Source organism: Triturus cristatus, chromosome 10, assembly GCF_964204655.1.
Source record: "Triturus cristatus chromosome 10, aTriCri1.1, whole genome shotgun sequence".
NCBI lineage: Eukaryota > Metazoa > Chordata > Amphibia > Caudata > Salamandridae > Triturus > Triturus cristatus.
In genome coordinates, this window is record NC_140593.1 from 856,857,992 (window position 1) to 856,884,855 (window position 26,864).

A 26,864-nucleotide genomic window follows, 5' to 3' on the forward strand; every position below is an offset into this window, starting at 1 on the left:
CCTCCCACATAACCAGGAAGCCCTGTTGAACATGTCTGCCTGTGTTGTTGCAGGGACAGTGCCTTCTCCGCCCAAAAGGTGGCAGGAGAGCCTCACAACAAAGATGGGATCAACTGCTTAATGAGAAACCAGCACGGCAGTTTGTGTGATGGAGTGCAAATTTAACGGAAGGTGTGCCTGAGGTGTCCCTTCCAGGAATACATGGAATTGTGATTGAGGGCCCAGCCTGATCGTTGGTGGATTTCTCGTCATATGTTACAGGTCCGTGCAAAGATTGTGGTGTATGGGGAATGCACTGCAAAAAACAGGACGATTTAAGGGTGTAAAAGAAACCTGTCAGAAGTGGGATTTGAACCCACATCTCCATGAGGAGACCAGAAGTCTCAGTTGCACTGAAGATCAAGCTCTCTTGAGTCTGGCGCCTTAGACCACTCGGCCATCCTGACAGGCCTGGGTGTGTACAGATCTGACTCTTCTGACTGCACCTGCCAATGTTTGCACTTACAACGTTCACAGCAATGTCACAAGTGTAAAGACCCCACAATACAACATGGCATGACAAAAAAAAAGCTAGGCACAAGAGCGACCACTGATGGATGTAGATTACTTTGTTTCGTCTTGCAAAAGTAAAGGAAGTTTCCCACGGCTCGCTGGGTTCAAGGACCGCCTCTTCTTAAGCTTGCATTGAGATAATAAGGTTTTAGAGGGTGCACATAAAAGCAGCTCATGCACAGTGTTTCTGCCCGGTCTCGAACCGGGGAACCTTTCGTGTGTTAGGCGAACGTGATGACCACTACACTACAGAAACTCACTTACTATGTTTTACTGTTAGAGCAAGGTTCCTCTCAAGGATTCACTCTACTTCTATTCTGCTGTATCAGCAGCCACTCAGAAAGCGAGGAGCAAGTGTGAAAACTGCAGAGATATCAGCCAACATACTTGCAATTAGACGTATTAAAAATTGACTTATGCAGGCATCGACAGACAAATATCTGATGCCTAAATGCCAGCAAGTACAGCTTGGGAAAGCATCACCTGGGACACACACAGACTAAGCATGAAGGCAGAAAAAGCATGGTGATCCATGTTTCTTATGAGGTTCAAAATATTTTGTGCAACAATGCAGCAAGTGTAATGAGAAATAGTCAGGCATTGTGAGTTTTGAGTAGGATTCGTATGTTTACCTCTGAAAAAGGGCTCGTCCGGGATTTGAACCCGGGACCTCTCGCACCCTAAGCGAGAATCATACCCCTAGACCAACGAGCCGAGGCACACAATAGTCGCCTTTCGCACCGGCTCCGGGGGTTATTGGCAGCGAGTTAGTGAATGCTTCACCCAAAGCAAGCAACTGCACATGCTGCTCTCTTCTGCAATATGGTTGCTGTCTTTTCCATGGCCGTCATCGAACAAGAAATGAAAATGCCTCTATCCTTCAGACATTTTGTTTGTTCTAGGTGTATGCTCTCGGTGAGGTCAATAAAACCATTTCTGCTCTCATGCCTTGCTTTCATGAAGTAGGCCCAACCTTCAGTACACAAGGACGTGCAAACGAATAGCGCAAACTATCGTCACTTCTCTTTTTGAGCTGTCACTGATGCCCCTGGAGCACAGTACGTCACGCTGGTGAGGGATAGACAGCTTCCATTATCTCAGCTTTCCTATAAATTGAGAGAGTAAATGCAAACTGTGTGAAAAACAGAAAGCTGCTGTTTCTGCCCGGTCTCGAACCAGGGACCTTTCGCGTGTAAAGCGATCGTGATAACCACTACACTACAGAAACAGACATGCTTGCAGGAATCTTCTTGGCATGTAGTGGGCTGGAATGCACAGACCAAGGGCCAATGTCCATGAAGCTCAAAGTTGGACCCTCCTTACCCGATCTCTTTCTTTGGAAGAAGGGAACGAGGACCACTTTTATTCCAAAAGGCGATTTTAAAACCATACCTGAAACCACACTAGAAAAACACTTTGCATTTAATTTTCCTACACTGATGGTCCACCCCAGAAAAGCAGTTGCAAATAAGTCCGGCACTGAAATTCTATACGCCAAAAGTGGGAAATAGCGTAGAGGGAAAGGAACTTTCTCACCATACACGGCGTCTTATAGCATTGAAAAGAAGAAATGGCCCTATATAATAAGCAGCCTAAAAATAATTCCACAGCATGGGCTCGTCCGGGATTTGAACCCGGGAACTCTCGCACCCGAAGCGAGAATCATACCCCTAGACCAACGAGCCTGATTCCCCAGTCGGCATTTTAAGCAATTTCTGATGCGTCTTTCAGAAACAAAGCAGGGCTATTTGGCTGCTCTCTCTCTATGTGAACCACACAAAGTCATGTTTTCTCTCAAGGTGTTGTTTTTTTCACTCTTGCAAGGAAGGGATCAGTCGATATCCTAGCTGCCAGAGAGCAGAAAAAAGGCGCTGATGAGAACTGCAGGCACTTTCTGGCACTTGTACTCCTCTGCAAGTCCTGTACACTTGCCCCATAGACTTCCACCCCAGATGCAAGGGAGGGCCTGCCAATTCTTGCTCCTAAGACAGAGGCATTTGATTCTTGGATTCAAACATGCTCACTCAGCGCTCGATCAGGCTCGATCAAGCGAGATTTATATGAGTGGCTCGCAGGACTGAAACACTCACCTGGGAGCCCCAGGGTGGCTGAATTCCCAGTATGGCCATTTTTGGGCAAGTCACCTCCTTTCCTCCTGCCTCAATCTAGAATTGGCTGCAAATCACAAGATAGAGTTCAATGTCCGTGTGTACTGCCTACTCCCAGCTACCTCTCTGTCTTCCTTATGTAAATTAAAATTCGCAAGGGGGGACCAATGACAATCTGCTCCTCCCACATAACCAGGAAGCCCTGTTGAACATGTCTGCCTGTGTTGTTGCAGGGACAGTGCCTTCTCCGCCCAAAAGGTGGCAGGAGAGCCTCATAACAAAGATGGGATCAACTGCTTAATGAGAAACCAGCACGGCAGTTTGTGTGATGGAGTGCAAATTTAACGGAAGGTGTGCCTGAGGTGTCCCTTCCAGGAATACATGGAATTGTGATTGAGGGCCCAGCCTGATCGTTGGTGGATTTCTCGTCATATGTTACAGGTCCGTGCAAAGATTGTGGTGTGTGGGGAATGCACTGCAAAAAACAGGACGATTTAAGGGTGTAAAAGAAACCTGTCAGAAGTGGGATTTGAACCCACGCCTCCATGAGGAGACCAGAAGTCTCAGTTGCACTGAAGATCAAACTCTCTTGAGTCTGGCGCCTTAGACCACTCGGCCATCCTGACAGCCCTGGGTGTGCACAGATCTGACTCTTCTGACTGCATCTGCCAATGTTTGCACTTACAACGTTCACAGCAATGTCACAAGTGTAAAGACCCCACAATACAACATGGCATGACAAAAAAAAAGCTAGGCACAAGAGCGACCACTGATGGATGCGGATTACTTTGTTTCGTCTTGCAAAAGTAAAGGAAGTTTCCCACGGCTCGCTGGGTTCAAGGACCGCCTCTTCTTAAGCTTGCATTGAGATAATAAGGTTTTAGAGGGTGCACATAAAAGCAGCTCATGCACAGTGTTTCTGCCCGGTCTCGAACCGGGGACCTTTCACGTGTTAGGCGAACATGATGACCACTACACTAAGGAAACTCACTTGCTGTGTTTTACTGTTAGAGCAAGGTTCCTCTCAAGGATTCTCTCTACTTCTATTCTGCTGTATCAGCAGCCACTCAGAAAGCGAGGAGCAAGTGTGAAAACTGCAGAGATATCAGCCAACATACTTGCAATTAGACGTATTAAAAATTGACTTATGCAGGCATCGACAGACAAATATCTGATGCCTAAATGCCAGCAAGTACAGCTTGGGAAAGCATCACCTGGGACACACACAGACTAAGCATGAAGGCAGAAAAAGCATGGTGATCCATGTTTCTTATGAGGTTCAAAATATTTTGTGCAACAATGCGGCGAGTGTAATGAGAAATAGTCAGGCATTGTGAGTTTTGAGTAGGATTTGTATGTTTACCTCTGAAAAAGGGCTTGTCCGGGATTTGAACCCGGGACCTCTTGCACCCTAAGCGAGAATCATACCCCTAGTCCAACGAGCCGAGGCACACAAGAGTTGCCTTTTGCACCGGCTCCGGGGGTTATTGGCAGCGAGTTAGTGAATGCTTCACCCAAAGCAAGCAACTGCACATGCTGCTCTCTTCTGCAATATGGTTGCTGTCTTTTCCATGGCCGTCATCGAACAAGAAATGAAAATGCCTCTATCCTTCAGACATTTTGTTTGTTCTAGGTGTATGCTCTCGGTGAGGTCAATAAAACCATTTCTGCTCTCATGCCTTGCTTTCATGAAGTAGGCCCAACCTTCAGTACACAAGGACGTGCAAACGAATAGCGCAAACTATCGTCACTTCTCTTTTTGAGCTGTCACTGATGCCCCTGGAGCACAGTACGTCACGCTGGTGAGGGATAGACAGCTTCCATTATCTCAGCTTTCCTATAAATTGAGAGTAAATGCAAACTGTGTGAAAAACAGAAAGCTGCTGTTTCTGCCCGGTCTCGAACCAGGGACCTTTCGCGTGTAAAGCGATCGTGATAACCACTACACTACAGAAACAGACATGCTTGCAGGAATCTTCTTGGCATGTAGTGGGCTGGAATGCACAGACCAAGGGCCAATGTCCATGAAGCTCAAAGTTGGACCCTCCTTACCCGATCTCTTTCTTTGGAAGAAGGGAACGAGGACCACTTTTATTCCAAAAGGCGATTTTAAAACCATACCTGAAACCACACTAGAAAAACACTTTGCATTTAATTTTCCTACACTGATGGTCCACCCCAGAAAAGCAGTTGCAAATAAGTCCGGCACTGAAATTCTATACGCCAAAAGTGGGAAATAGCGTAGAGGGAAAGGAACTTTCTCACCATACACGGCGTCTTATAGCATTGAAAAGAAGAAATGGCCCTATATAATAAGCAGCCTAAAAATAATTCCACAGCATGGGCTCGTCCGGGATTTGAACCCGGGAACTCTCGCACCCGAAGCGAGAATCATACCCCTAGACCAACGAGCCTGATTCCCCAGTCGGCATTTTAAGCAATTTCTGATGCGTCTTTCAGAAACAAAGCAGGGCTATTTGGCTGCTCTCTCTCTATGTGAACCACACAAAGTCATGTTTTCTCTCAAGGTGTTGTTTTTTTCACTCTTGCAAGGAAGGGATCAGTCGATATCCTAGCTGCCAGAGAGCAGAAAAAAGGCGCTGATGAGAACTGCAGGCACTTTCTGGCACTTGTACTCCTCTGCAAGTCCTGGACACTTGCCCCATAGACTTCCACCCCAGATGCAAGGGAGGGCCTGCCAATTCTTGCTCCTAAGACAGAGGCATTTGATTCTTGGATTCAAACATGCTCACTCAGCGCTCGATCAGGCTCGATCAAGCGAGATTTATATGAGTGGCTCGCAGGACTGAAACACTCACCTGGGAGTCCCAGGGTGGCTGAATTCCCAGTATGGCCATTTTTGGGCAAGTCACCTCCTTTCCTCCTGCCTCAATCTAGAATTGGCTGCAAATCACAAGATAGAGTTCAATGTCCGTGTGTACTGCCTACTTTCAGCTACCTCTCTGTCTTCCTTAAGTAAATTAAAATTCGCAAGGGGGGACCAATGACAATCTGCTCCTCCCACATAACCAGGAAGCCCTGTTGAACATGTCTGCCTGTGTTGTTGCAGGGACAGTGCCTTCTCCGCCCAAAAGGTGGCAGGAGAGCCTCACAACAAAGATGGGATCAACTGCTTAATGAGAAACCAGCACGGCAGTTTGTGTGATGGAGTGCAAATTTAACGGAAGGTGTGCCTGAGGTGTCCCTTCCAGGAATACATGGAATTGTGATTGAGGGCCCAGCCTGATCGTTGGTGGATTTCTCGTCATATGTTACAGGTCCGTGCAAAGATTGTGGTGTGTGGGGAATGCACTGCAAAAAACAGGACGATTTAAGGGTGTAAAAGAAACCTGTCAGAAGTGGGATTTGAACCCACGCCTCCATGAGGAGACCAGAAGTCTCAGTTGCACTGAAGATCAAGCTCTCTTGAGTCTGGCGCCTTAGACCACTCGGCCATCCTGACAGCCCTGGGTGTGCACAGATCTGACTCTTCTGACTGCATCTGCCAATGTTTGCACTTACAACGTTCACAGCAATGTCACAAGTGTAAAGACCCCACAATACAACATGGCATGACAAAAAAAAAGCTAGGCACAAGAGCGACCACTGATGGATGCGGATTACTTTGTTTCGTCTTGCAAAAGTAAAGGAAGTTTCCCACGGCTCGCTGGGTTCAAGGACCGCCTCTTCTTAAGCTTGCATTGAGATAATAAGGTTTTAGAGGGTGCACATAAAAGCAGCTCATGCACAGTGTTTCTGCCCGGTCTCGAACCGGGGACCTTTCACGTGTTAGGCGAACATGATGACCACTACACTAAGGAAACTCACTTGCTGTGTTTTACTGTTAGAGCAAGGTTCCTCTCAAGGATTCTCTCTACTTCTATTCTGCTGTATCAGCAGCCACTCAGAAAGCGAGGAGCAAGTGTGAAAACTGCAGAGATATCAGCCAACATACTTGCAATTAGACGTATTAAAAATTGACTTATGCAGGCATCGACAGACAAATATCTGATGCCTAAATGCCAGCAAGTACAGCTTGGGAAAGCATCACCTGGGACACACACAGACTAAGCATGAAGGCAGAAAAAGCATGGTGATCCATGTTTCTTATGAGGTTCAAAATATTTTGTGCAACAATGCGGCGAGTGTAATGAGAAATAGTCAGGCATTGTGAGTTTTGAGTAGGATTCGTATGTTTACCTCTGAAAAAGGGCTTGTCCGGGATTTGAACCTGGGACCTCTTGCACCCTAAGCGAGAATCATACCCCTAGTCCAACGAGCCGAGGCACACAAGAGTTGCCTTTTGCACCGGCTCCGGGGGTTATTGGCAGCGAGTTAGTGAATGCTTCACCCAAAGCAAGCAACTGCACATGCTGCTCTCTTCTGCAATATGGTTGCTGTCTTTTCCATGGCCGTCATCGAACAAGAAATGAAAATGCCTCTATCCTTCAGACATTTTGTTTGTTCTAGGTGTATGCTCTCGGTGAGGTCAATAAAACCATTTCTGCTCTCATGCCTTGCTTTCATGAAGTAGGCCCAACCTTCAGTACACAAGGACGTGCAAACGAATAGCGCAAACTATCGTCACTTCTCTTTTTGAGCTGTCACTGATGCCCCTGGAGCACAGTACGTCACGCTGGTGAGGGATAGACAGCTTCCATTATCTCAGCTTTCCTATAAATTGAGAGAGTAAATGCAAACTGTGTGAAAAACAGAAAGCTGCTGTTTCTGCCCGGTCTCGAACCAGGGACCTTTCGCATGTAAAGCGAAAGTGATAACCACTACACTACAGAAACAAACACGCTTGCAGGAATCTTCTTGGCATGTAGTGGGCTGGAATGCACAGACCAAGGGCCAATGTCCATGAAGCTCAAAGTTGGACCCTCCTTACCCGATCTCTTTCTTTGGAAGAAAGGAACGAGGACCACTTTTGTTCCAAAAGGCGATTTTAAAACCATACCTGAAACCACATTAGAAAAACACTTTGCATTTAATTTTCCTACACTGATGGTCCACCCCAGAAAAGCAGTTGCAAAGAAGTCCGGCACTGAAATTCTATACGCCAAAAGTGGGAAATAGCGTAGAGGGAAAGGAACTTTCTCACCATACACGGCGTCTTATAGCATTGAAAAGAAGAAATGGCCCTATATAATAAGCAGCCTAAAAATAATTCCACAGCATGGGCTCGTCCGGGATTTGAACCCGGGACCTCTCGCACCCGAAGCGAGAATCATACCCCTAGACCAACGAGCCTGATTCCCCAGTCAGCATTTTAAGCAATTTCTGATGCGTCTTTCAGAAACAAAGCAGGGCTATTTGGCTGCTCTCTCTCTATGTGAACCACACAAAGTCATGTTTTCTCTCAAGGTGTTGTTTTTTTTCACTCTTGCAAGGAAGGGATCAGTCGATATCCTAGCTGCCAGAGAGCAGAAAAAAGGCGCTGATGAGAACTGCAGGCACTTTCTGGCACTTGTACTCCTCTGCAAGTCCTGGACACTTGCCCCAGAGACTTCCACCCCAGATGCAAGGGAGGGCCTGCCAATTCTTGCTCCTAAGACAGAGGCATTTGATTCTTGGATTCAAACATGCTCACTCAGCGCTCGATCAGGCTCGATCAAGCGAGATTTATATGAGTGGCTCGCAGGACTGAAACACTCACCTGGGAGCCCCAGGGTGGCTGAATTCCCAGTATGGCCATTTTTGGGCAAGTCACCTCCTTTCCTCCTGCCTCAATCTAGAATTGGCTGCAAATCACAAGATAGAGTTCAATGTCCGTGTGTACTGCCTATTCCCAGCTACCTCTCTGTCTTCCTTATGTAAATTAAAATTCGCAAGGAGGGACCAATGACAATCTGCTCCTCCCACATAACCAGGAAGCCCTGTTGAACATGTCTGCCTGTGTTGTTGCAGGGACAGTGCCTTCTCCGCCCAAAAGGTGGCAGGAGAGCCTCACAACAAAGATGGGATCAACTGCTTAATGAGAAACCAGCACGGCAGTTTGTGTGATGGAGTGCAAATTTAACGGAAGGTGTGCCTGAGGTGTCCCTTCCAGGAATACATGGAATTGTGATTGAGGGCCCAGCCTGATCGTTGGTGGATTTCTCGTCATATGTTACAGGTCCGTGCAAAGATTGTGGTGTGTGGGGAATGCACTGCAAAAAACAGGACAATTTAAGGGTGTAAAAGAAACCTGTCAGAAGTGGGATTTGAACCCACGCCTCCATGAGGAGTCCAGAAGTCTCAGTTGCACTGCAGATCAAGCTCTCTTGAGTCTGGCGCCTTAGACCACTCGGCCATCCTGACAGCCCTGGGTGTGCACAGATCTGACTCTTCTGACTGCACCTGCCAATGTTTGCACTTACAACGTTCACAGAAATGTCACAAGTGTAAAGACCCCACAATACAACATGGCATGACAAAAAAAAAGCTAGGCACAAGAGCGACCACTGATGGATGCGGATTACTTTGTTTCGTCTTGCAAAAGTAAAGGAAGTTTCCCACGGCTCGCTGGGTTCAAGGACCGCCTCTTCTTAAGCTTGCATTGAGATAATAAGGTTTTAGAGGGTGCACATAAAAGCAGCTCATGCACAGTGTTTCTGCCCGGTCTCGAACCGGGGACCTTTCGCGTGTTAGGCGAACGTGATGACCACTACACTACAGAAACTCACTTGATGTGTTTTACTGTTAGAGCAAGGTTCCTCTCAAGGATTCTCTCTACTTCTATTCTGCTGTATCAGCAGCCACTCAGAAAGCGAGGAGCAAGTGTGAAAACTGCAGAGATATCAGCCAACATACTTGCAATTAGACGTATTAAAAATTGACTTATGCAGGCATCGACAGACAAATATCTGATGCCTAAATGCCAGCAAGTACAGCTTGGGAAAGCATCACCTGGGACACACACAGACTAAGCATGAAGGCAGAAAAAGCATGGTGATCCATGTTTCTTATGAGGTTCAAAATATTTTGTGCAACAATGCGGCGAGTGTAATGAGAAATAGTCAGGCATTGTGAGTTTTGAGTAGGATTTGTATGTTTACCTCTGAAAAAGGGCTTGTCCGGGATTTGAACCCGGGACCTCTTGCACCCTAAGCGAGAATCATACCCCTAGTCCAACGAGCCGAGGCACACAAGAGTTGCCTTTTGCACCGGCTCCGGGGGTTATTGGCAGCGAGTTAGTGAATGCTTCACCCAAAGCAAGCAACTGCACATGCTGCTCTCTTCTGCAATATGGTTGCTGTCTTTTCCATGGCCGTCATCGAACAAGAAATGAAAATGCCTCTATCCTTCAGACATTTTGTTTGTTCTAGGTGTATGCTCTCGGTGAGGTCAATAAAACCATTTCTGCTCTCATGCCTTGCTTTCATGAAGTAGGCCCAACCTTCAGTACACAAGGACGTGCAAACGAATAGCGCAAACTATCGTCACTTCTCTTTTTGAGCTGTCACTGATGCCCCTGGAGCACAGTACGTCACGCTGGTGAGGGATAGACAGCTTCAATTATCTCAGCTTTCCTATAAATTGAGAGTAAATGCAAACTGTGTGAAAAACAGAAAGCTGCTGTTTCTGCCCGGTCTCGAACCAGGGACCTTTCGCGTGTAAAGCGATCGTGATAACCACTACACTACAGAAACAGACATGCTTGCAGGAATCTTCTTGGCATGTAGTGGGCTGGAATGCACAGACCAAGGGCCAATGTCCATGAAGCTCAAAGTTGGACCCTCCTTACCCGATCTCTTTCTTTGGAAGAAGGGAACGAGGACCACTTTTATTCCAAAAGGCGATTTTAAAACCATACCTGAAACCACACTAGAAAAACACTTTGCATTTAATTTTCCTACACTGATGGTCCACCCCAGAAAAGCAGTTGCAAATAAGTCCGGCACTGAAATTCTATACGCCAAAAGTGGGAAATAGCGTAGAGGGAAAGGAACTTTCTCACCATACACGGCGTCTTATAGCATTGAAAAGAAGAAATGGCCCTATATAATAAGCAGCCTAAAAATAATTCCACAGCATGGGCTCGTCCGGGATTTGAACCCGGGAACTCTCGCACCCGAAGCGAGAATCATACCCCTAGACCAACGAGCCTGATTCCCCAGTCGGCATTTTAAGCAATTTCTGATGCGTCTTTCAGAAACAAAGCAGGGCTATTTGGCTGCTCTCTCTCTATGTGAACCACACAAAGTCATGTTTTCTCTCAAGGTGTTGTTTTTTTCACTCTTGCAAGGAAGGGATCAGTCGATATCCTAGCTGCCAGAGAGCAGAAAAAAGGCGCTGATGAGAACTGCAGGCACTTTCTGGCACTTGTACTCCTCTGCAAGTCCTGGACACTTGCCCCATAGACTTCCACCCCAGATGCAAGGGAGGGCCTGCCAATTCTTGCTCCTAAGACAGAGGCATTTGATTCTTGGATTCAAACATGCTCACTCAGCGCTCGATCAGGCTCGATCAAGCGAGATTTATATGAGTGGCTCGCAGGACTGAAACACTCACCTGGGAGTCCCAGGGTGGCTGAATTCCCAGTATGGCCATTTTTGGGCAAGTCACCTCCTTTCCTCCTGCCTCAATCTAGAATTGGCTGCAAATCACAAGATAGAGTTCAATGTCCGTGTGTACTGCCTACTCCCAGCTACCTCTCTGTCTTCCTTAAGTAAATTAAAATTCGCAAGGGGGGACCAATGACAATCTGCTCCTCCCACATAACCAGGAAGCCCTGTTGAACATGTCTGCCTGTGTTGTTGCAGGGACAGTGCCTTCTCCGCCCAAAAGGTGGCAGGAGAGCCTCACAACAAAGATGGGATCAACTGCTTAATGAGAAACCAGCACGGCAGTTTGTGTGATGGAGTGCAAATTTAACGGAAGGTGTGCCTGAGGTGTCCCTTCCAGGAATACATGGAATTGTGATTGAGGGCCCAGCCTGATCGTTGGTGGATTTCTCGTCATATGTTACAGGTCCGTGCAAAGATTGTGGTGTGTGGGGAATGCACTGCAAAAAACAGGACGATTTAAGGGTGTAAAAGAAACCTGTCAGAAGTGGGATTTGAACCCACGCCTCCATGAGGAGACCAGAAGTCTCAGTTGCACTGAAGATCAAGCTCTCTTGAGTCTGGCGCCTTAGACCACTCGGCCATCCTGACAGCCCTGGGTGTGCACAGATCTGACTCTTCTGACTGCATCTGCCAATGTTTGCACTTACAACGTTCACAGCAATGTCACAAGTGTAAAGACCCCACAATACAACATGGCATGACAAAAAAAAAGCTAGGCACAAGAGCGACCACTGATGGATGCGGATTACTTTGTTTCGTCTTGCAAAAGTAAAGGAAGTTTCCCACGGCTCGCTGGGTTCAAGGACCGCCTCTTCTTAAGCTTGCATTGAGATAATAAGGTTTTAGAGGGTGCACATAAAAGCAGCTCATGCACAGTGTTTCTGCCCGGTCTCGAACCGGGGACCTTTCACGTGTTAGGCGAACATGATGACCACTACACTAAGGAAACTCACTTGCTGTGTTTTACTGTTAGAGCAAGGTTCCTCTCAAGGATTCTCTCTACTTCTATTCTGCTGTATCAGCAGCCACTCAGAAAGCGAGGAGCAAGTGTGAAAACTGCAGAGATATCAGCCAACATACTTGCAATTAGACGTATTAAAAATTGACTTATGCAGGCATCGACAGACAAATATCTGATGCCTAAATGCCAGCAAGTACAGCTTGGGAAAGCATCACCTGGGACACACACAGACTAAGCATGAAGGCAGAAAAAGCATGGTGATCCATGTTTCTTATGAGGTTCAAAATATTTTGTGCAACAATGCGGCGAGTGTAATGAGAAATAGTCAGGCATTGTGAGTTTTGAGTAGGATTCGTATGTTTACCTCTGAAAAAGGGCTTGTCCGGGATTTGAACCTGGGACCTCTTGCACCCTAAGCGAGAATCATACCCCTAGTCCAACGAGCCGAGGCACACAAGAGTTGCCTTTTGCACCGGCTCCGGGGGTTATTGGCAGCGAGTTAGTGAATGCTTCACCCAAAGCAAGCAACTGCACATGCTGCTCTCTTCTGCAATATGGTTGCTGTCTTTTCCATGGCCGTCATCGAACAAGAAATGAAAATGCCTCTATCCTTCAGACATTTTGTTTGTTCTAGGTGTATGCTCTCGGTGAGGTCAATAAAACCATTTCTGCTCTCATGCCTTGCTTTCATGAAGTAGGCCCAACCTTCAGTACACAAGGACGTGCAAACGAATAGCGCAAACTATCGTCACTTCTCTTTTTGAGCTGTCACTGATGCCCCTGGAGCACAGTACGTCACGCTGGTGAGGGATAGACAGCTTCCATTATCTCAGCTTTCCTATAAATTGAGAGAGTAAATGCAAACTGTGTGAAAAACAGAAAGCTGCTGTTTCTGCCCGGTCTCGAACCAGGGACCTTTCGCATGTAAAGCGAAAGTGATAACCACTACACTACAGAAACAAACACGCTTGCAGGAATCTTCTTGGCATGTAGTGGGCTGGAATGCACAGACCAAGGGCCAATGTCCATGAAGCTCAAAGTTGGACCCTCCTTACCCGATCTCTTTCTTTGGAAGAAAGGAACGAGGACCACTTTTGTTCCAAAAGGCGATTTTAAAACCATACCTGAAACCACATTAGAAAAACACTTTGCATTTAATTTTCCTACACTGATGGTCCACCCCAGAAAAGCAGTTGCAAAGAAGTCCGGCACTGAAATTCTATACGCCAAAAGTGGGAAATAGCGTAGAGGGAAAGGAACTTTCTCACCATACACGGCGTCTTATAGCATTGAAAAGAAGAAATGGCCCTATATAATAAGCAGCCTAAAAATAATTCCACAGCATGGGCTCGTCCGGGATTTGAACCCGGGACCTCTCGCACCCGAAGCGAGAATCATACCCCTAGACCAACGAGCCTGATTCCCCAGTCAGCATTTTAAGCAATTTCTGATGCGTCTTTCAGAAACAAAGCAGGGCTATTTGGCTGCTCTCTCTCTATGTGAACCACACAAAGTCATGTTTTCTCTCAAGGTGTTGTTTTTTTTCACTCTTGCAAGGAAGGGATCAGTCGATATCCTAGCTGCCAGAGAGCAGAAAAAAGGCGCTGATGAGAACTGCAGGCACTTTCTGGCACTTGTACTCCTCTGCAAGTCCTGGACACTTGCCCCAGAGACTTCCACCCCAGATGCAAGGGAGGGCCTGCCAATTTTGCTCCTAAGACAGAGGCATTTGATTCTTGGATTCAAACATGCTCACTCAGCGCTCGATCAGGCTCGATCAAGCGAGATTTATATGAGTGGCTCGCAGGACTGAAACACTCACCTGGGAGCCCCAGGGTGGCTGAATTCCCAGTATGGCCATTTTTGGGCAAGTCACCTCCTTTCCTCCTGCCTCAATCTAGAATTGGCTGCAAATCACAAGATAGAGTTCAATGTCCGTGTGTACTGCCTATTCCCAGCTACCTCTCTGTCTTCCTTATGTAAATTAAAATTCGCAAGGAGGGACCAATGACAATCTGCTCCTCCCACATAACCAGGAAGCCCTGTTGAACATGTCTGCCTGTGTTGTTGCAGGGACAGTGCCTTCTCCGCCCAAAAGGTGGCAGGAGAGCCTCACAACAAAGATGGGATCAACTGCTTAATGAGAAACCAGCACGGCAGTTTGTGTGATGGAGTGCAAATTTAACGGAAGGTGTGCCTGAGGTGTCCCTTCCAGGAATACATGGAATTGTGATTGAGGGCCCAGCCTGATCGTTGGTGGATTTCTCGTCATATGTTACAGGTCCGTGCAAAGATTGTGGTGTATGGGGAATGCACTGCAAAAAACAGGACAATTTAAGGGTGTAAAAGAAACCTGTCAGAAGTGGGATTTGAACCCACGCCTCCATGAGGAGTCCAGAAGTCTCAGTTGCACTGCAGATCAAGCTCTCTTGAGTCTGGCGCCTTAGACCACTCGGCCATCCTGACAGCCCTGGGTGTGCACAGATCTGACTCTTCTGACTGCACCTGCCAATGTTTGCACTTACAACGTTCACAGAAATGTCACAAGTGTAAAGACCCCACAATACAACATGGCATGACAAAAAAAAAGCTAGGCACAAGAGCGACCACTGATGGATGCGGATTACTTTGTTTCGTCTTGCAAAAGTAAAGGAAGTTTCCCACGGCTCGCTGGGTTCAAGGACCGCCTCTTCTTAAGCTTGCATTGAGATAATAAGGTTTTAGAGGGTGCACATAAAAGCAGCTCATGCACAGTGTTTCTGCCCGGTCTCGAACCGGGGACCTTTCGCGTGTTAGGCGAACGTGATGACCACTACACTACAGAAACTCACTTGATGTGTTTTACTGTTAGAGCAAGGTTCCTCTCAAGGATTCTCTCTACTTCTATTCTGCTGTATCAGCAGCCACTCAGAAAGCGAGGAGCAAGTGTGAAAACTGCAGAGATATCAGCCAACATGCTTGCAATTAGACGTATTAAAAATTGACTTATGCAGGCATCGACAGACAAATATCTGATGCCTAAATGCCAGCAAGTACAGCTTGGGAAAGCATCACCTGGGACACACACAGACTAAGCATGAAGGCAGAAAAAGCATGGTGATCCATGTTTCTTATGAGGTTCAAAATATTTTGTGCAACAATGCGGCGAGTGTAATGAGAAATAGTCAGGCATTGTGAGTTTTGAGTAGGATTCGTATGTTTACCTCTGAAAAAGGGCTCGTCCGGGATTTGAACACGGGACCTCTCGCACCCTAAGCGAGAATCATACCCCTAGACCAACGAGCCGAGGCACACAAGAGTCGCCTTTCGCACCGGCTCCGGGGGTTATTGGCAGCGAGTTAGTGAATGCTTCACTCAAAGCAAGCAACTGCACATGCTGCTCTCTTCTGCAATATGGTTGCTGTCTTTTCCATGGCCGTCATCGAACAAGAAATGAAAATGCCTCTATCCTTCAGACATTTTGTTTGTTCTAGGTGTATGCTCTCGGTGAGGTCAATAAAACCATTTCTGCTCTCATGCCTTGCTTTCATGAAGTAGGCCCAACCTTCAGTACACAAGGACGTGCAAACGAATAGCGCAAACTATCGTCACTTCTCTTTTTGAGCTGTCACTGATGCCCCTGGAGCACAGTACGTCACGCTGGTGAGGGATAGACAGCTTCCATTATCTCAGCTTTCCTATAAGTTGAGAGAGTAAATGCAAACTGTGTGAAAAACAGAAAGCTGCTGTTTCTGCCCGGTCTCGAACCAGGGACCTTTCGCGTGTAAAGCTAACGTGATAACCACTACACTACAGAAACAGACACGCTTATAGGAATCTTCGTGGCATGTAGTGGGCTGGAATGCACAGACCAAGGGCCAATGTCCATGAAGCTCAAAGTTGGACCCTCCTTACCCGATCTCTTTCTTTGGAAGAAAGGAACGAGGACCACTTTTATTCCAAAAGGCGATTTTAAAACCATACCTGAAACCACACTAGAAAAACACTTTGCATTTAATTTTCCTACACTGATGGTCCACCCCAGAAAAGCAGTTGCAAAGAAGTCCGGCACTGAAATTCTATACGCCAAAAGTGGGAAATAGCGTAGAGGGAAAGGAACTTTCTCACCATACACGACGTCTTATAGCATTGAAAAGAAGAAATGGCCCTATATAATAAGCAGCCTAAAAATAATTCCACAGCATGGGCTCGTCCGGGATTTGAACCCGGGACCTCTCGCACCCGAAGCGAGAATCATACCCCTAGACCAACGAGCCTGATTCCCCAGTCGGCATTTTAAGCAATTTCTGATGCGTCTTTCAGAAACAAAGCAGGGCTATTTGGCTGCTCTCTCTCTATGTGAACCACACAAAGTCATGTTTTCTGTCAAGGTGTTGTTTTTTTCACTCTTGCAAGGAAGGGATCAGTCGATAGCCTAGCTGCCAGAGAGCAGAAAAAAGGCGCTGATGAGAACTGCAGGCACTTTCTGGCACTTGTACTCCTCTGCAAGTCCTGGACACTTGCCCCATAGACATCCACCCCAGATGCAAGGGAGGGCCTGCCAATTCTTGCTCCTAAGACAGAGGCATTTGATTCTTGGATTCAAACACTCTCACTCAGCGCTCGATCAGGCTCGATCAAGCGAGATTTATATGAGTGGCTCGCAGGACTGAAACACTCACCTGGGAGCCCCAGGGTGGCTGAATTCCCAGTATGGCCATTTTTGGGCAAGTCACCTCCTTTCCTCCTGCCTCAATCTAGAATTGGCTGCAAATCACAAAATAGAGTTCAATGTCCGTGTGTACTGCCTACTCCCAGCTACCTCTCTGTCTTCCTTATGTAAATTAAAATTCGCAAGGGGGGACCAATGACAATCTGCTCCTCCCACATAACCAGGAAGCCCTGTTGAACATGTCTGCCTGTGTTGTTGCAGGGACAGTGCCTTCTCCGCCCAAAAGGTGGCAGGAGAGCCTCACAACAAAGATGAGATCAACTGCTTAATGAGAAACCAGCACGGCAGTTTGTGTGATGGAGTGCAAATTTAACGGAAGGTGTGCCTGAGGTGTCCCTTCCAGGAATACATGGAATTGTGATTGAGGGCCCAGCCTGATCGTTGGTGGATTTCTCGTCATATGTTACAGGTCCGTGCAAAGATTGTGGTGTATGGGGAATACACTGCAAAAAACAGGACGATTTAAGGGTGTAAAAGAAACCTGTCAGAAGTGGGATTTGAACCCACACCTCCATGAGGAGACCAGAAGTCTCAGTTGCACTGAAGATCAAGCTCTCTTGAGTCTGGCGCCTTAGACCACTCGGCCATCCTGACAGGCCTGGGTGTGCACAGATCTGACTCTTCTGACTGCACCTGCCAATGTTTGCACTTACAACGTTCACAGCAATGTCACAAGTGTAAAGACCCCACAATACAACATGGCATGACAAAAAAAAAGCTAGGCACAAGAGCGACCACTGATGGATGTAGATTACTTTGTTTCGTCTTGCAAAAGTAAAGGAAGTTTCCCACGGCTCGCTGGGTTCAAAGACCGCCTCTTCTTAAGCTTGCATTGAGATAATAAGGTTTTATAGGGTGGACATAAAAGCAGCTCATGCACAGTGTTTCTGCCCGGTCTCGAACCGGGGACCTTTCGCGTGTTAGACGAACGTGATGACCACTACACTACAGAAACTCACTTGCTGTGTTTTACTGTTAGAGCAAGGTTCCTCTCAAGGATTCTCTTTACTTCTATTCTGCTGTATCAGCAGCCACTCAGAAAGCGAGGAGCAGGTGTGAAAACTGCAGAGATATCAGCCAACATACTTGCAATTAGACGTATTAAAAATTGACTTATGCAGGCATCGACAGACAAATATCTGATGCCTAAATGCCAGCAAGTACAGCTTGGGAAAGCATCACCTGGGACACACACAGACTAAGCATGAAGGCAGAAAAAGCATGGTGATCCATGTTTCTTATGAGGTTCAAAATATTTTGTGCAACAATGCGGCAAGTGTAATGAGAAATAGTCAGGCATTGTGAGTTTTGAGTAGGATTCGTATGTTTACCTCTGAAAAAGGGCTCGTCCGGGATTTGAACCCGGGACCTCTCGCACCCTAAGCGAGAATCATACCCCTAGACCAACGAGCCGAGGCACACAAGAGTCGCCTTTCGCACCGGCTCCGGGGGTTATTGGCAGCGAGTTAGTGAATGCTTCACCCAAAGCAAGCAACTGCACATGCTGCTCTCTTCTGCAATATGGTTGCTGTCTTTTCCATGGCCGTCATCGAACAAGAAATGAAAATGCCTCTATCCTTCAGACATTTTGTTTGTTCTAGGTGTATGCTCTTGGTGAGGTCAATAAAACCATTTCTGCTCTCATGCCTTGCTTTCATGAAGTAGGCCCAACCTTCAGTACACAAGGACGTGCAAACGAATAGCGCAAACTATCGTCACTTCTCTTTTTGAGCTGTCACTGATGCCCCTGGAGCACAGTACGTCACGCTGGTGAGGGATAGACAGCTTCCATTATCTCAGCTTTCCTATAAATTGAGAGAGTAAATGCAAACTGTGTGAAAAACAGAAAGCTGCTGTTTCTGCCCGGTCTCGAACCAGGGACCTTTCGCGTGTAAAGCGATCGTGATAACCACTACACTACAGAAACAGACATTCTTGCAGGAATCTTCCTGGCATGTAGTGGGCTGGAATGCACAGACCAAGGGCCAATGTCCATGAAGCTCAAAGTTGGACCCTCCTTACCCGATCTCTTTCTTTGGAAGAAGGGAACGAGGACCACTTTTATTCCAAAAGGTGATTTTAAAACCATACCTGAAACCACACTAGAAAAACACTTTGCATTTAATTTTCCTACACTGATGGTCCACCCCAGAAAAGCAGTTGCAAATAAGTCCGGCACTGAAATTCTATACGCCAAAAGTGGGAAATAGCGTAGAGGGAAAGGAACTTTCTCACCATACACGGCGTCTTATAGCATTGAAAAGAAGAAATGGCCCTATATAATAAGCAGCCTAAAAATAATTCCACAGCATGGGCTCGTCTGGGATTTGAACCCGGGACCTCTCGCACCCGAAGCGAGAATCATAGCCCTAGACCAACGAGCCTGATTCCCCAGTCGGCATTTTAAGCAATTTCTGATGCGTCTTTCAGAAACAAAGCAGGGCTATTTGGCTGCTCTCTCTCTATGTGAACCACACAAAGTCATGTTTTCTCTCAAGGTGTTGTTTTTTTCACTCTTGCAAGGAAGGGATCAGTCGATATCCTAGCTGCTAGAGAGCAGAAAAAAGGCACTGATGAGAACTGCAGGCACTTTCTGGCACTTGTACTCCTCTGCAAGTCCTGGACACTTGCCCCATAGACTTCCACCCCAGATGCAAGGGAGGGCCTGCCAATTCTTGCTCCTAAGACAGAGGCATTTGATTCTTGGATTCAAACATGCTCACTCAGCGCTCGATCAGGCTTGATCAAGCGAGATTTATATGAGTGGCTCGCAGGACTGAAACACTCACCTGGGAGCCCCAGGGTGGCTGAATTCCCAGTATGGCCATTTTTGGGCAAGTCACCTCCTTTCCTCCTGCCTCAATCTAGAATTGGCTGCAAATCACAAGCTAGAGTTCAATGTCCGTGTGTACTGCCTATCTCTGTCTTCCTTATGTAAATTAAAATTCGCAAGGGGGGACCAATGACAATCTGCTCCTCCCACATAACCAGGAAGCCCTGTTGAACATGTCTGCCTGTGTTGTTGCAGAAACAGTGCCTTCGCCGCCCAAAAGGTGGCAGGAGAGCCTCACAACAAAGATGGGATCAACTGCTTAATGAGAAACCAGCACGGCAGTTTGTGTGATGGAGTGCAAATTTAACAGAAGGTGTGCCTGAGGTGTCCCTTCCAGGAATACATGGAATTGTGATTGAGGGCCCAGCCTGATCGTTGGTGGATTTCTCGTCATATGTTACAGGTCCGTGCAAAGATTGTGGTCTGTGGGGAATGCACTGCAAAAAACAGGACGATTTAAGGGTGTAAAAGAAACCTGTCAGAAGTGGGATTTGAACCCACGCCTCCATGAGGAGACCAGAAGTCTCAGTTGCACTGAAGATCAAGCTCTCTTGAGTCTGGCGCCTTAGACCACTCGGCCATCCTGACAGCCGCGGGTGTGCACAGATCTGACTCTTCTGACTGCACCTGCCAATTTTTGCACTTACAACGTTCACAGCAATGTCACAAGTGTAAAGACCCCACAATACAACATGGCATGACAAAACAAAAAGCTAGGCACAAGAGCGACCACTGATGGATGCGGATTACTTTGTTTCGTCTTGCAAAAGTAAAGGAAGTTTCCCACGGCTCGCTGGGTTCAAGGACCGCCTCTTCTTAAGCTTGCATTGAGATAATAAGGTTTTAGAGGGTGCACATAAAAGCAGCTCATGCACAGTGTTTCTGCCCGGTCTCGAACCGGGGAACCTTTCGCGTGTTAGGCGAACGTGATGACCACTACACTACAGAAACTCACTTACTGTGTTTTACTGTTAGAGCAAGGTTCCTCTCAAGGATTCTCTCTACTTCTATTCTGCTTTATCAGCAGCCACTCAGAAAGCGAGGAGCAAGTGTGAAAACTGCAGAGATATCAGCCAACATACTTGCAATTAGACGTATTAAAAATTGACTTATGCAGGCATCGACAAACAAATATCTGATGCCTAAATGCCAGCAAGTACAGCTTGGGAAAGCATCACCTGGGACACACACAGACTAAGCATGAAGGCAGAAAAAGCATGGTGATCCATGTTTCTTATGAGGTTCAAAATATTTTGTGCAACAATGCGGCGAGTGTAATGAGAAATAGTCAGGCATTGTGAGTTTTGAGTAGGATTCGTATGTTTACCTCTGAAAAAGGGCTTGTCCAGGATTTGAACCCGGGACCTCTCGCACCCTAAGCGAGAATCATACCCCTAGACCAACGAGCCGAGGCACACAAGAGTCGGCTTTCGCACCGGCTCCGGGGGTTATTGGCAGCGAGTTAGTGAATGCTTCACCCAAAGCAAGCAACTGCACATGCTGCTCTCTTCTGCAATATGGTTGCTGTCTTTTCCATGGTCGTCATCGAACAAGAAATGAAAATGCCTCTATCCTTCAGACATTTTGTTTGTTCTAGGTGTATGCTCTCGGTGAGGTCAATAAAACCATTTCTGCTCTCATGCCTTGCTTTCATGAAGTAGGCCCAACCTTCAGTACACAAGGACGTGCAAACGAATAGCGCAAACTATCGTCACTTCTCTTTTTGAGCTGTCACTGATGCCCCTGGAGCACAGTACGTCACGCTGGTGAGGGATAGACAGCTTCCATTATCTCAGCTTTCCTATAAATTGAGAGAGTAAATGCAAACTGTGTGAAAAACAGAAAGCTGCTGTTCCTGCCCGGTCTCGAACCAGGGACCTTTCGCATGTAAAGCAAACGTGATAACCACTACACTACAGAAACAAACACGCTTGCAGGAATCTTCTTGGCATGTAGTGGGCTGGAATGCACAGACCAAGGGCCAATGTCCATGAAGCTCAAAGTTGGACCCTCCTTACCCGATCTCTTTCTTTGGAAGAAAGGAACGATGACCACTTTTGTTCCAAAAGGCGATTTTAAAACCATACCTGAAACCACACTAGAAAAACACTTTGCATTTAATTTTCCTACACTGATGGTCCACCCCAGAAAAGCAGTTGCAAAGAAGTCCGGCACTGAAATTCTATACGCCAAAAGTGGGAAATAGCGTAGAGGGAAAGGAACTTTCTCACCATACACGGCGTCTTATAGCATTGAAAAGAAGAAATGGCCCTATATAATAAGCAGCCTAAAAATAATTCCACAGCATGGGCTCGTCCGGGATTTGAACCCGGGACCTCTCGCACCCGAAGCGAGAATCATACCCCTAGACCAACGAGCCTGATTCCCCAGTCAGCATTTTAAGCAATTTCTGATGCGTCTTTCAGAAACAAAGCAGGGCTATTTGGCTGCTCTCTCTCTATGTGAACCAAACAAAGTCATGTTTTCTCTCAAGGTGTTGTTTTTTTCACTCTTGCAAGGAAGGGATCAGTCGATATCCTAGCTGCCAGAGAGCAGAAAAAAGGCGCTGATGAGAACTGCAGGCACTTTCTGGCACTTGTACTCCTCTGCAAGTCCTGGACACTTGCCCCATAGACTTCCACCCCAGATGCAAGGGAGGGCCTGCCAATTCTTGCTCCTAAGACAGAGGCATTTGATTCTTGGATTCAAACATGCTCACTCAGCGCTCGATCAGGCTCGATCAAGCGAGATTTATATGAGTGGCTCGCAGGACTGAAACACTCACCTGGGAGCCCCAGGGTGGCTGAATTGCCAGTATGGCCATTTTTGGGCAAGTCACCTCCTTTCCTCCTGCCTCAATCTAGAATTGGCTGCAAATCACAAGATAGAGTTCAATGTCCGTGTGTACTGCCTACTCCCAGCTACCTCTCTGTCTTCCTTATGTAAATTAAAATTCGCAAGGGGGGACCAATGACAATCTGCTCCTCCCACATAACCAGGAAGCCCTGTTGAACATGTCTGCCTGTGTTGTTGCAGGGACAGTGCCTTCTCCGCCCAAAAGGTGGCAGGAGAGCCTCACAACAAAGATGGGATCAACTGCTTAATGAGAAACCAGCACGGCAGTTTGTGTGATGGAGTGCAAATTTAACGGAAGGTGTGCCTGAGGTGTCCCTTCCAGGAATACATGGAATTGTGATTGAGGGCCCAGCCTGATCGTTGGTGGATTTCTCGTCATATGTTACAGGTCCGTGCAAAGATTGTGGTGTGTGGGGAATGCACTGCAAAAAACAGGACGATTTAAGGGTGTAAAAGAAACCTGTCAGAAGTGGGATTTGAACCCACGCCTCCATGAGGAGTCCAGAAGTCTCAGTTGCACTGAAGATCAAGCTCTCTTGAGTCTGGTGCCTTAGACCACTCGACCATCCTGACAGCCCTGGGTGTGCACAGATCTGACTCTTCTGACTGCACCTGCCAATGTTTGCACTTACAATGTTCACAGAAATGTCACAAGTGTAAAGACCCCACAATACAACATGGCATGACAAAGAAAAAGCTAGGCACAAGAGCGACCACTGATGGATGCGGATTACTTTGTTTCGTCTTGCAAAAGTAAAGGAAGTTTCCCACGGCTCGCTGGGTTAAAGGACCGCCTCTTCTTAAGCTTGCATTGAGATAATAAGGTTTTAGAGGGTGCACATAAAAGCAGCTCATGCACAGTGTTTCTGCCCGGTCTCGAACCGGGGACCTTTCCCGTGTTAGGCGAACGTGATGACCACTACACTACAGAAACTCACTTGATGTGTTTTACTGTTAGAGCAAGGTTCCTCTCAAGGATTCTCTCTACTTCTATTCTGCTGTATCAGCAGCCACTCAGAAAGCGAGGAGCAAGTGTGAAAACTGCAGAGATATCAGCCAACATGCTTGCAATTAGACGTATTAAAAATTGACTTATGCAGGCATCGACAGACAAATATCTGATGCCTAAATGCCAGCAAGTACAGCTTGGGAAAGCATCACCTGGGACACACACAGACTAAGCATGAAGGCAGAAAAAGCATGGTGATCCATGTTTCTTATGAGGTTCAAAATATTTTGTGCAACAATGCGGCGAGTGTAATGAGAAATAGTCAGGCATTGTGAGTTTTGAGTAGGATTCGTATGTTTACCTCTGAAAAAGGGCTCGTCCGGGATTTGAACCCGGGACCTCTCGCACCCTAAGCGAGAATCATACCCCTAGACCAACGAGCCGAGGCACACAAGAGTCGCCTTTCGCACCGGCTCCGGGGGTTATTGGCAGCGAGTTAGTGAATGCTTCACTCAAAGCAAGCAACTGCACATGCTGCTCTCTTCTGCAATATGGTTGCTGTCTTTTCCATGGCCGTCATCGAACAAGAAATGAAAATGCCTCTATCCTTCAGACATTTTGTTTGTTCTAGGTGTATGCTCTCGGTGAGGTCAATAAAACAATTTCTGCTCTCATGCCTTGCTTTCATGAAGTAGGCCCAACCTTCAGTACACAAGGACGTGCAAACGAATAGCGCAAACTATCGTCACTTCTCTTTTTGAGCTGTCACTGATGCCCCTGGAGCACAGTACGTCACGCTGGTGAGGGATAGACAGCTTCCATTATCTCAGCTTTCCTATAAGTTGAGAGAGTAAATGCAAACTGTGTGAAAAACAGAAAGCTGCTGTTTCTGCCCGGTCTCGAACCAGGGACCTTTCGCGTGTAAAGCTAACGTGATAACCACTACACTACAGAAACAGACACGCTTATAGGAATCTTCTTGGCATGTAGTGGGCTGGAATGCACAGACCAAGGGCCAATGTCCATGAAGCTCAAAGTTGGACCCTCCTTACCCGATCTCTTTCTTTGGAAGAAAGGAACGAGGACCACTTTTATTCCAAAAGGCGATTTTAAAACCATACCTGAAACCACACTAGAAAAACACTTTGCATTTAATTTTCCTACACTGATGGTCCACCCCAGAAAAGCAGTTGCAAAGAAGTCCGGCACTGAAATTCTATACGCCAAAAGTGGGAAATAGCGTAGAGGGAAAGGAACTTTCTCACCATACACGGCGTCTTATAGCATTGAAAAGAAGAAATGGCCCTATATAATAAGCAGCCTAAAAATAATTCCACAGCATGGGCTCGTCCGGGATTTGAACCCGGGACCTCTCGCACCCGAAGCGAGAATCATACCCCTAGACCAACGAGCCTGATTCCCCAGTCGGCATTTTAAGCAATTTCTGATGCGTCTTTCAGAAACAAAGCAGGGCTATTTGGCTGCTCTCTCTCTATGTGAACCACACAAAGTCATGTTTTCTGTCAAGGTGTTGTTTTTTTCACTCTTGCAAGGAAGGGATCAGTCGATATCCTAGCTGCCAGAGAGCAGAAAAAAGGCGCTGATGAGAACTGCAGGCACTTTCTGGCACTTGTACTCCTCTGCAAGTCCTGGACACTTGCCCCATAGACTTCCACCCCAGATGCAAGGGAGGGCCTGCCAATTCTTGCTCCTAAGACAGAGGCATTTGATTCTTGGATTCAAACACGCTCACTCAGCGCTCGATCAGGCTCGATCAAGCGAGATTTATATGAGTGGCTCGCAGGACTGAAACACTCACCTGGGAGCCCCAGGGTGGCTGAATTCCCAGTATGGCCATTTTTGGGCAAGTCACCTCCTTTCCTCCTGCCTCAATCTAGAATTGGCTGCAAATCACAAAATAGAGTTCAATGTCCGTGTGTACTGCCTACTCCCAGCTACCTCTCTGTCTTCCTTATGTAAATTAAAATTCGCAACGGGGGACCAATGACAATCTGCTCCTCCCACATAACCAGGAAGCCCTGTTGAACATGTCTGCCTGTGTTGTTGCAGGGACAGTGCCTTCTCCGCCCAAAACGTGGCAGGAGAGCCTCACAACAAAGATGGGATCTACTGCTTAATGAGAAACCAGCACGGCAGTTTGTGTGATGGAGTGCAAATTTAACGGAAGGTGTGCCTGAGGTGTCCCTTCCAGGAATACATGGAATTGTGATTGAGGGCCCAGCCTGATCGTTGGTGGATTTCTCGTCATATGTTACAGGTCCGTGCAAAGATTGTGGTGTATGGGGAATGCACTGCAAAAAACAGGACGATTTAAGGGTGTAAAAGAAACCTGTCAGAAGTGGGATTTGAACCCACGCCTCCATGAGGAGACCAGAAGTCTCAGTTGCACTGAAGATCAAGCTCTCTTGAGTCTGGCGCCTTAGACCACTCGGCCATCCTGACAGCCATGGGTGTGCACAGATCTGACTCTTCTGACTGCACCTGCCAATGTTTGCACTTACAACGTTCACAGCAATGTCACAAGTGTAAAGACCCCACAATACAACATGGCATGACAAAAAAAAAGCTAGGCACAAGAGCGACCACTGATGGATGCGGATTACTTTGTTTCGTCTTGCAAAAGTAAAGGAAGTTTCCCACGGCTCGCTGGGTTCAAGGACCGCCTCTTCTTAAGCTTGCATTGAGATAATAAGGTTTTAGAGGGTGCACATAAAAGCAGCTCATGCACAGTGTTTCTGCCCGGTCTCGAACCGGGGACCTTTCGCGTGTTAGACGAACGTGATGACCACTACACTACAGAAACTCACTTGCTGTGTTTTACTGTTAGAGCAAGGTTCCTCTCAAGGATTCTCTTTACTTCTATTCTGCTGTATCAGCAGCCACTCAGAAAGCGAGGAGCAGGTGTGAAAACTGCAGAGATATCAGCCAACATACTTGCAATTAGACGTATTAAAAATTGACTTATGCAGGCATCGACAGACAAATATCTGATGCCTAAATGCCAGCAAGTACAGCTTGGGAAAGCATCACCTGGGACACACACAGACTAAGCATGAAGGCAGAAAAAGCATGGTGATCCATGTTTCTTATGAGGTTCAAAATATTTTGTGCAACAATGCGGCAAGTGTAATGAGAAATAGTCAGGCATTGTGAGTTTTGAGTAGGATTCGTATGTTTACCTCTGAAAAAGGGCTCGTCCGGGATTTGAACCCGGGACCTCTCGCACCCTAAGCGAGAATCATACCCCTAGACCAACAAGCCGAGGCACACAAGAGTTGCCTTTCGCACCGGCTCCGGGGGTTATTGGCAGCGAGTTAGTGA

At 46.9% G+C, this 26,864-nt stretch overlaps 21 non-coding genes across 21 annotated transcripts; all 21 read right to left on the reverse strand.

Moving 5' to 3' along the window:
* Positions 1-1,194: 1,194 nt before the first annotated feature.
* On the reverse strand, positions 1,195-1,266 carry TRNAP-AGG (transfer RNA proline (anticodon AGG)). Its single transcript has one exon. It is a non-coding gene; the product is annotated as a tRNA-Pro (tRNA).
* Positions 1,267-2,165: 899 nt separating this feature from the next.
* Positions 2,166-2,237, reverse strand: TRNAP-CGG (transfer RNA proline (anticodon CGG)). The gene has a single exon. It is a non-coding gene; the product is annotated as a tRNA-Pro (tRNA).
* A 2,765-nt stretch (positions 2,238-5,002) lies between these two features.
* On the reverse strand, positions 5,003-5,074 carry TRNAP-CGG (transfer RNA proline (anticodon CGG)). Its single transcript has one exon. It is a non-coding gene; the product is annotated as a tRNA-Pro (tRNA).
* A 2,309-nt stretch (positions 5,075-7,383) lies between these two features.
* Positions 7,384-7,456, reverse strand: TRNAV-UAC (transfer RNA valine (anticodon UAC)). Its single transcript has one exon. It is a non-coding gene; the product is annotated as a tRNA-Val (tRNA).
* Positions 7,457-7,841: 385 nt separating this feature from the next.
* On the reverse strand, positions 7,842-7,913 carry TRNAP-CGG (transfer RNA proline (anticodon CGG)). The gene has a single exon. It is a non-coding gene; the product is annotated as a tRNA-Pro (tRNA).
* A 938-nt stretch (positions 7,914-8,851) lies between these two features.
* TRNAL-CAA (transfer RNA leucine (anticodon CAA)) lies at positions 8,852-8,963 on the reverse strand. The gene is made up of 2 exons: positions 8,926-8,963; positions 8,852-8,897 (listed from the first exon to the last, which is right to left on the reverse strand). It is a non-coding gene; the product is annotated as a tRNA-Leu (tRNA).
* A 288-nt stretch (positions 8,964-9,251) lies between these two features.
* TRNAV-AAC (transfer RNA valine (anticodon AAC)) lies at positions 9,252-9,324 on the reverse strand. Its single transcript has one exon. It is a non-coding gene; the product is annotated as a tRNA-Val (tRNA).
* A 1,355-nt stretch (positions 9,325-10,679) lies between these two features.
* Positions 10,680-10,751, reverse strand: TRNAP-CGG (transfer RNA proline (anticodon CGG)). The gene has a single exon. It is a non-coding gene; the product is annotated as a tRNA-Pro (tRNA).
* A 2,309-nt stretch (positions 10,752-13,060) lies between these two features.
* On the reverse strand, positions 13,061-13,133 carry TRNAV-UAC (transfer RNA valine (anticodon UAC)). Its single transcript has one exon. It is a non-coding gene; the product is annotated as a tRNA-Val (tRNA).
* Positions 13,134-13,518: 385 nt separating this feature from the next.
* Positions 13,519-13,590, reverse strand: TRNAP-CGG (transfer RNA proline (anticodon CGG)). Its single transcript has one exon. It is a non-coding gene; the product is annotated as a tRNA-Pro (tRNA).
* A 937-nt stretch (positions 13,591-14,527) lies between these two features.
* On the reverse strand, positions 14,528-14,639 carry TRNAL-CAA (transfer RNA leucine (anticodon CAA)). Its single transcript has 2 exons — positions 14,602-14,639; positions 14,528-14,573 (listed from the first exon to the last, which is right to left on the reverse strand). It is a non-coding gene; the product is annotated as a tRNA-Leu (tRNA).
* A 288-nt stretch (positions 14,640-14,927) lies between these two features.
* Positions 14,928-15,000, reverse strand: TRNAV-AAC (transfer RNA valine (anticodon AAC)). Its single transcript has one exon. It is a non-coding gene; the product is annotated as a tRNA-Val (tRNA).
* A 1,357-nt stretch (positions 15,001-16,357) lies between these two features.
* TRNAP-CGG (transfer RNA proline (anticodon CGG)) lies at positions 16,358-16,429 on the reverse strand. The gene has a single exon. It is a non-coding gene; the product is annotated as a tRNA-Pro (tRNA).
* Positions 16,430-17,766: 1,337 nt separating this feature from the next.
* On the reverse strand, positions 17,767-17,839 carry TRNAV-AAC (transfer RNA valine (anticodon AAC)). Its single transcript has one exon. It is a non-coding gene; the product is annotated as a tRNA-Val (tRNA).
* Positions 17,840-18,225: 386 nt separating this feature from the next.
* On the reverse strand, positions 18,226-18,297 carry TRNAP-AGG (transfer RNA proline (anticodon AGG)). The gene has a single exon. It is a non-coding gene; the product is annotated as a tRNA-Pro (tRNA).
* A 3,270-nt stretch (positions 18,298-21,567) lies between these two features.
* TRNAV-UAC (transfer RNA valine (anticodon UAC)) lies at positions 21,568-21,640 on the reverse strand. Its single transcript has one exon. It is a non-coding gene; the product is annotated as a tRNA-Val (tRNA).
* A 385-nt stretch (positions 21,641-22,025) lies between these two features.
* On the reverse strand, positions 22,026-22,097 carry TRNAP-CGG (transfer RNA proline (anticodon CGG)). The gene has a single exon. It is a non-coding gene; the product is annotated as a tRNA-Pro (tRNA).
* A 1,796-nt stretch (positions 22,098-23,893) lies between these two features.
* TRNAP-AGG (transfer RNA proline (anticodon AGG)) lies at positions 23,894-23,965 on the reverse strand. The gene has a single exon. It is a non-coding gene; the product is annotated as a tRNA-Pro (tRNA).
* An 899-nt stretch (positions 23,966-24,864) lies between these two features.
* Positions 24,865-24,936, reverse strand: TRNAP-CGG (transfer RNA proline (anticodon CGG)). Its single transcript has one exon. It is a non-coding gene; the product is annotated as a tRNA-Pro (tRNA).
* Positions 24,937-26,273: 1,337 nt separating this feature from the next.
* Positions 26,274-26,346, reverse strand: TRNAV-AAC (transfer RNA valine (anticodon AAC)). Its single transcript has one exon. It is a non-coding gene; the product is annotated as a tRNA-Val (tRNA).
* A 386-nt stretch (positions 26,347-26,732) lies between these two features.
* TRNAP-AGG (transfer RNA proline (anticodon AGG)) lies at positions 26,733-26,804 on the reverse strand. The gene has a single exon. It is a non-coding gene; the product is annotated as a tRNA-Pro (tRNA).
* Between the last annotated feature and the right edge of the window lie 60 nt (positions 26,805-26,864).